This window comes from Blastomyces gilchristii (genome assembly GCF_000003855.2).
Source record: "Blastomyces gilchristii SLH14081 genomic scaffold supercont1.42, whole genome shotgun sequence".
NCBI classification, from domain to species: Eukaryota; Fungi; Ascomycota; class Eurotiomycetes; order Onygenales; family Ajellomycetaceae; genus Blastomyces; species Blastomyces gilchristii.
The window spans coordinates 202,921-210,429 of record NW_003101641.1 but is presented as its reverse complement, the minus strand read 5'-3'; positions in this window follow the sequence as shown (position 1 = coordinate 210,429).

The following is a 7,509-nucleotide window of genomic DNA, read 5'->3' as shown; positions in this document are numbered from 1 at the left end:
TTCATATTGCTTAAGATTTCATTCAAGTGTTTCATCTTTCTGTTCATTTGTAAGTGATATGACATTGTTCTATGATATCTTGTCTGTAACTAGTCTATGAAATGCCTCAGTACTTCTTCTATGAGATTCATATTATTATTAGTTAGAATCTCACACAGTATTTCATAGTTGATATAGATCTCATCATGTAGAAACTTCATTATTATCTTCTCTATTATCTCTGAAACTGCTTTGACAACTGATCAGTCAGTAGCATAGTCAAAAGCAGTGATTATTTAACAATTTTCATTTGACATTCACAGTAATATGTCTATGAGATTCACTCTTCATCATTTAAACAGTTGTATTATATATTTCATCTAATATTATACTTTCTCATATTCTAACTCTTTCTTAGATTCTTTTACAACCTGATAATTCAGGCACTTATAAGTATATATCTGAATGTTCTCAGCCATGCTTAGTCAGTATGCTCTTGATTCAAGTACACTCATAAGTTCAGAACTTTCTAAGTGATCAAATTTCTTGTGTATGTTAGTTATTAAGTTGTGTCTAAATAAATGTTCTAGATAGAGAGCTTTTATATATTCTAGATTACAGTAAAGTACAACATCATTTTTCAATTTTCTCAGCTTGAAGTTCAGAAGTATCTCTTCTTCTACTTTTATAAGACACTTATTATCTGACATCTTGCTGTTTCTTAAGTAAGAGATTATCACATTCACTCATTCTGATTTCTTATGTTCTCTTAGCATGTTTAATACAAACTTCTCTTATATCTGATTCACAGAACTCTCACTCATGAAATCAAGTCTGTAACTGATTATATTAGATATTACAGTGTCTGATCTCTTTCAGTATTTAATATAAAGATTATACACTTAAAACTCTGAGATTCAATATACTAAGTGTTTGAAAGGTTTTATTATTGATTATAGATAGATAAGTCTTTCATGATTCATAATCACTGTTATTACATACTTATTATCAATATATCTATTTCATAATATCAGTGTGTGTTTAATGACTAGCAATTTCTTTTTATACATTGAATAATTGAGCTCAGTGTCTGATAGTTTTCTATTATTATATAATATTAGATACAGCTTGCTGTTCTTACTCATCTGTAGAAGAGCATCTCTGATAGCTCATTCAGATGCATTCATCTCAATGTAGAAAGATTTATTACAATCTGATTGAATAAGTACTAAGAATCTTATTATATATTCTCTCAGTATGAGAAAGACCTCTTCATACACAGTATTTCAGATAATTGAATGAAACTTCTTCTTTTACAGATTTATATTTATTTCTCTTAAGAGATCTGAGAGTGATGCAGATATTTATATAAAATTCTTGATAAATCTACAGTAATATGAGATCAATCTAAGAAACTGTTATATATAGTGTACATTTCTCAGCTGCAGTCAATTTACTATAATATTCAATTTCTCTGAAATGAGATGCATACAGTTATTACTCACTACATATTCTATAAACTCTAACACTTTCATTTCAAACACATACTTTATTGATTTAATATAGAGCTTATACTCTGTCAACCGCTCCACCACGAACTCGCTCGATTTTTCGAATAAGAACCCGCCGATAGATCCATCGAAAAGCCCTCGATCATATGAGCATTTTGACCCCATCGCCGACCGCATACCCCGTGTGGTGGTGGAGATATCCAGCCAAATGTGAACTATATGTTGTTCAAAACTCCTGTGTGGGATTATCCCTCATTCATCCCTATCACACCACAACCCCGGGCCAAATTGCCATTCAAATTGTAAGGTGAAGAGACCTAGTCATATGCATCAATCTTCTTGATTTTAGAAGATCCCTGATCTGTAATTGTGAAGATATCTGAGAAGCAATCTCTGCAAAAACCCTGTTCATCTTTGATATTTTAAAACATCAATGCCAAGTTCCACCCTTGTATCACCCTTTTCAATCTGGCTCATTCTCAGCAGAAAAATACAAAAAGATATCTCAGTGATAATATTAAGTATATAATCAACAGACACTTCTGAAGTGTAATCTCTGCAATCTGTCATCAGTGTATTTAGACTTCAATACTAAGTCTCACTCTTGTACTATCTCTCTCAATCTGGCTCATTCTTAGCAGAATAATACAAAAAGATATCTCAGCAACAGTATTTAATACATAATCAGTGAATAATAAGTCAACAGCATATCAATAACTATAAAATCAGTATATCTTAAGATCTGACTGAGTCTTTGATCCCTGCACAGTGAGATATATTAAATCTAGTTTTAATATCTCAATATTCAATAGATTCTGCAAGAGAGAGAGAACAGCAATACTAGATTTCTATTAAATTTAAGAATTAACTCTATATTAATATAATCATTGACAAAGTCTTCTATTTTGAGATATAAATAATCAGTTTCTCTACATCTCACTGATAATATTTATATTATTATATGGAAACAGACTTATATTCTCTATAATATCAAGACTCTGAAGAGAGAAAGTCTTGATAGATGTGAGAGGCCTACGCCGAATAGATCGGTATTATATTAATAGGTCTTATTTAACAAAGATAAAAATGTTAGAGAAGGAAAGAAAGAGAAAGTGCAAGAATCAGTGATTGAGATGGATATTTATACATGTATGTGGTGGTGTACGCGGTGGAGCTTCGGGGCGGAAGAATATACGCGTGTTTATAGCAGCTGAGGATTGGTGATTGAGAATGACTGAGAATTGAAGTATACACATTTGAGAATGAAGTGATTGAAATCTGTGGAGTGTAATGAAATAGTCTATATGATTGATCAGGTGCAGCCTGCCACATTAGCCCTCTCTTTTCAGAAGCAGTTCTCATCAGTCAAGAGCTGCTGTTTTGAATAACACAGAACTCAGAGTTCAGATCAGTTGATCATAGCTGACTCATTTCATAAGATATTATCAGTCACAGCTGTGAAATCTCTTATCAAGAATATTCTCAATCTCTTACTCAAGCTCATTATCTTCTTCTATAATGTCTGGTGACTGTCAGTCAGAAATCAGCTGAGAAGAGAATGAATTGATGACAGTGCAGCAGAGTAAGCTTGTATGAAATATATTATGAATTTCTGATAATATATTGAGATGATAGTTGTGACTATCTAGAACTTCTATCACTTTATACCTGATATAACAGTAATCTAGTGTATGAGATGAATGTATGATTTATATATTCTTAAGATTCAATCATATTAGATCTTCTATCTATATTATTCTGTGAGATCTTAGTGAACATTGATTCAGTCCTCCTTAATCTTGTTTCATAGTTATTATGAAAGACCTCTGCTCAATCACAGATATCTCAGAGCTTTATTACTATATTATCAGTGATCTGAATTGAACTGTGAAAGATTCAGTGTGAACTGTGTGATCTCTAGAAGATTTAACACTTTTATATGATATCTATGTGTAAGAAAAGAGCAGACTTATATCTGTTAAAACAGCATCTTAATCATTGATAGCAATCTCTGTATATAGAAGAAGATCATATTAATCATCTTATAAGTAATTACAGAACTTATGAAGATAATTCTTTATAATCTGAATTGTCTATTCTGATACATCATCAGTCTTGAGATGATAAACAGTTAACAGACAGTGTATAATCTTGAGAACTTGACAGATTCTAGTTTAGAGAGTACTTATGAACTGATAGCTCTGATCTGATACTATGAATCTCAGTAATTCATATATCTGATAGAATGAGCTCTGTAGAAAAGCTTCAGTGACTTGTTTAATATTTATCTTATTACAAGATTTCAATATTATATCTTTGCTCAATTGATTTATAATGATCAGAATATTTCTATAACTCTTACTCTCAAATAGATTGATAATGAAGTCAATCACTATATCTCATCAGATTCTATTAGAAATATTGAGTGATTTCAGTAGATCTTTTCTACAGTTCTTTTATAAGATAATAGAAGAATAGTGATTGCAGTTTTGAATAAAGTATCTGATACTGTTTAATATCTCAGACTAATAGAACTCTCAGAAGATCATTCTATACAGTTATTCACAGTCTGAATAATCAGTTATATACAAATTATGCATCTCTTGTATTATTCAGGTCTGTAAGAATTTGAAGTGAGAAACTCAGTGTTGTTTACAGAATTGTAAAGTGTTATTATCATTGATTGAATATTCTGAGATGTCAGTTCTTACATGTAATTCTGAGAAAGATTGAGATACTTCTTATTATACTGCTTCAGTGAGTGTTTGAAGAAGATTATCAGTTTAAGCTGCTGTATATTATAGCTCATCTAATGTAGGTTCAGAAGAAGTTGAGATATCAGTGACAGTTCTAGTTAAAGAAGTATGTATAGTGCTGTGAGCTGTTTCATCTTAATTAACTAGTATTTTTGAATTCAAGAGCTGATGCTCTCAGTTCATTCAGTGAGTATCTATTATATTAAATAGTATATTCTGCTCTCATCATGAGAGGGCATCTATCATTGAGTTCTGGCTGTCAGAACAGTAGTGTATCATAAAATAAAAGCAGTCTAAGAACTCAGATCATTATATCTATCATTCAGTAAGTTTATAAGTAGTTGTGAAGTATTTAAGATTCTTATAATCTATGACTATCTTAAATTTAGAGATACTTCAGAGTTCAGAGTCTCATTCTTCTAAACAGTATATAATTGTGAGAAGTTTCTTATTATAGATCTCATAATTACATTCAACAGAAACTTAGTTTCTTAGATATAAAGATACATAGTCATAGAATATCTTCATTATTATATTATAATATCACTTCTTCTATTATATAGTCAGAGAAATTAGCTTCAATAACAGTCTCATAATCAGAATTAAATATTATTAGTAGAGAGATATTAATAAACATTTTCTTCATCTGTGTAAATACAGCTTTGATGTCTATTAATTATTGAAATACTGAGTCTTTCTTAGTGAGATCTGTAAGTGATCTCATAATATCTGAGAAGTTTTGTATAAATTATTAATAGAAGTTAGTAAATCTGATGAAGCTTTATATATCTTTCACAGTATATGAAGCTTCTTATTCAAGAATGATGAAGACTTTCTCAGAATTCATTTGAATTCTCTTATCAGCTTCTATAATAAAACTCAGATACTTGATACTCTTGACTTTAAAATCATACTTATTAATATCTATCAGTAGTTCTGTTTGTTATAGCTATTGTAATATCTTTCACACATATTCTTGATATTCTTTGCTGAATTCATTGATGAAGATAAGAATGTTATCTAGATAAGCAGATGCAAACTTATCAAGAAAATCTCAGAGTGCTCAGTTGATATACTTCTGAAATATACTGAGAGTGTTAGTCAGTTCAAAGAGTGTGACTATTCATTCAAAGAGATTATAACATATTTAGAATACTGTAAGTCATTTATCTTCTTCAGTGATATAAATTTTATAAAATATAATGATGATATTTAGTTTTATAAATTATTGAGCTTATCTGATCTGTGCTAGGATTTCATTGATGAGAGATAAGAAATATCAATCTTTCTTTGTCAATCTGTTCAGATCTTGATAGTTCACACAGAATCAGAGTTCTTCATCTGATTTGTTTGCAAAGAGAATAGAGACTGTGATGAAAGAGTTACTAATATATATGAATTCTTTATTCAACAGATCATTGAGTGTCTTTCAAAGAAGAAGAAGTTCATCTCAGAATATGTTATAAAGAGAGTCTTATAATAATTCAGAGTTCTTATTATTCTTTTTCTCTAACTTGATACTATGATTCACTTCAGAATCTTGTAAGAAGAGTATGTTTATAATATTATCTTATTGAAAGATATCTAGATATTCATGATATTATTAAGAGAGTTTCATACAAGAATCTGTTATTATAATACAGAATAACTTTTCTAGAGTCTTTTTAATATTGATTAGACTGATGAAATAGATTGACATATAATTCTGCTATCAGTGAACTTATCAGTGACTCTGTCAGTGATTTTAATAATGACTTCTTTTTCAGAGTATTTTATACATGTTGACAGAGATCTGTATCAGGTTCATAATCTTATAAATATCATCTTTGTGAACTCTATTATTGTTAGAGAATATCAAGCTTCTGTTTTAAGTGTTTAATAAGATGTCTTATTCAGATAGTCAGATAAGTTCTAGTATAAGATTATAATCAAGATTATTAACTTCATATATATAGATATCTTCATATTGATGTTCTTTCACATCTATGATCAGCTTTACCATGTAACAGGTACAAATGTTCTTTGAATCATCAAATTCTGTGAGAGATCAGAGTTTTGATAGAGAGATACACTGAAGATTATAACATCTTATGACTGAAGATTTTATCATTGTATAGTGATATAGACTGCTGTCTATCATGGCTTTTATATTATATATGTTATCAATCACAGTAGATACAAGAATTGCATTCATTGTTATCTTCTCTTCAAATTGTTATCATCTGATCTCTTCAAGCTTCTGTTTATAAATTTGAATAGAAGCTAATCTTTTCTCTGTTTCACTGAGACATTCTTGTAGTTATCTTTCAAATCTTTCTTCACTGCAATGTGATTGACACGGACAGACACTGATCTTTCTCTTAAGTGTGAAGACACATAGATTAATCAGCAGTTGAAAGCAATGTGTTCTGATCAGTTACAGTTGATGCACACTTCACATTGACATCAATCAGCAACTTCTTCAGAAGTGATCTCAGGAACTCAGAAGTCTGTTTAAACAGTGAAAACTCTTGCTTATGTATAGACATTTGAATCTATTCAGTTCATGGCATCTGCATCATTGCTGTTACTTCTCTTCAGCATGAGTGTATGAGTAACTGAAGTGTAACATCTTCTATCACTGTTCTGTATACTCTTGAGCTTGATAAGACAGTCATTCAATGTCTGAAGCTGTGTGCAGAAGTCTTCATAAGTCTGATCTTCATCTACACTTATAAGAATCTGTAAGAGTTTAAAAGTCAATGTCTTCTTAAGCATGCTAATCTTCATTTAATTCTTTCAAGATTGATTATCTGCTTCTAGAATCTTGATATTGAAGTCAGAGATAAATGTTATAAGAGAAGTGTTTCTCTGTCAGACACTCTGTAATCAATCTAATACTTTCTGTTATATAGCAGTGTCTCAGAACAGAATATCAAGATATTTCATAATATTATCAGATGTTCTCAATACAGGTTCACATGCTTTCATTCATGAATGAAACTTCTGTTTCATATGATTCTTCAATCATTCATTGATATATTAATCTTGATTGATTAATGAACTGATGAAATCTTCATCTACACTCAATTTCATGAGCATTTCTATTCTTCATGATGAGTAGAGAGTGAGATCAGAAGTATTGAAATATATAAGAGTATCTAAGTATTCTTTCAGTGCTTTCATATTCAATTCTGTAGATGTTGAAATTGCATGAGTTAATTATTGAATCTCTTCATATTGAAGTTATTGAGTTGCATGCATTTCAGCTATTTATTATTGTT